Genomic DNA, 1626 nt, shown 5'->3' on the forward strand with positions numbered 1-1626 from the left:
GAGAGAGAGAAAGAGAGAGAGAACATTTACTTCATTTTTAAAATTGGAGTACAATATGAAATATCATCTGAATAATTGTAAACAGTAGTTACTTATATCTATGATCACTGCCACTGTTAATCATTGTATTACATTTTTCTTTTGTTATCTTTTCACAGAAATATTTTAAATAAATGCAAAAATTGAATTCTAGAACGGTACTACAGCGTCAAAACCATTAAATGTTTCAAAAATATATAGCGGAGTAAAAAACTTACAGCAATTAAGGAAAAACAACTGTTTTTTACTAAATTTTTTTTATTCAAAACTTCTAGGTTTTTTGGTTTTCATCTCTACTTTGGACATTCGATCTCTACCTTTCACTCATTTTATTTTATTTTTTTTTACTGAATGTTAATACTAAAAGTACCAATGTTTTACTTATTGAAAAAATCAAAGGAAAACTTATTAAGAAAATAAAGAGAATGATAAAAAATTAAATATTTCATTACTATAAAAAACATATTGAAAAATAAATAATCAGAAATCTTATTCAGAATCTTATCTTTTACACAAAAAATATAATATTAATCTAAAAAATAGAAACGATCAATAATGATCATTTTATATTTCTAGTGTTAATAAATAAGAATAAAATGATACATTATACGCATCATGCGTAAAATAGAAAGCATTTTTTATCACTTATTTGCATGATTGAACTTTTATTAAAAATATTTGTTTTATTTGAAGGAAAAAAAATGTGCTCGTTATATTTTTCTTCAATTTTTTGAAATCTCTGCATGTTACATTTTTATTTATCGCGAAGTTGCAGTAGCATAGTAAAAAATATATTTGAACTTTAAACATTTGCGAAACAGAGAGACATGTTCGAGGAGTGACGATTTTTTGTGATACAATGTCATTTAATCGTTAAATATATTGAACAAGGAATCTGGAAATTGAAATATCAGAGTAAGAGGGATTTTAAGGGCAGTGTGTATTCATCTTCCAATTTATTTTTAAGATCATTTTAAATAATGTCTTAAGATGCTAAGATACGATTCTCTAATACGAGTGGTTCATAACATCTTAAGACTATACTTAAGACGGTCTTAAATATAAGAACCATCTATGAATACCTAAATTGGAATTAATGTTATCCATGACTTTGCATGTTGAGGGCTTTATTGTTATTCTTTTGCAATTACTGTCGATATTAACGGGGCATGTGGTTTTTGATTTTATTCCTCCCACATCAAACATCAATGTAATCCATGCCATCGTTCCCATCGTATCTGTATATAATTCTCGCGATTCTCTCATGTTGGGCAAACAAAATTCCAAGGCAACATCATATTCCGCAACAATCGCGTGACGAGAAACAAAGAGAGAAGAGAGTGTATGTGTGTATATGTGTCCTTTGTCTGCGCGTTGTGTCCCGTTTCGAACCCTTTGATCGATAAACCTTGTCTCTTCGCTTTTTGAATCAACCTCGAATTAATCTCGTCAAATATTAATGCCATTTTCAATATGGATTAATTTTAATCTCGGTTTAATGTTAGAAAACAAGCGATTTTATTATTCAGTAATACTCGGTTCTACAAAAAAAATGTAATTTAATTTCAATTTTTATTCAATTAACTT

This window comes from Atta cephalotes, assembly GCF_000143395.1.
Source record: "Atta cephalotes unplaced genomic scaffold scaffold00053, whole genome shotgun sequence".
Classification (NCBI taxonomy): domain Eukaryota; kingdom Metazoa; phylum Arthropoda; class Insecta; order Hymenoptera; family Formicidae; genus Atta; species Atta cephalotes.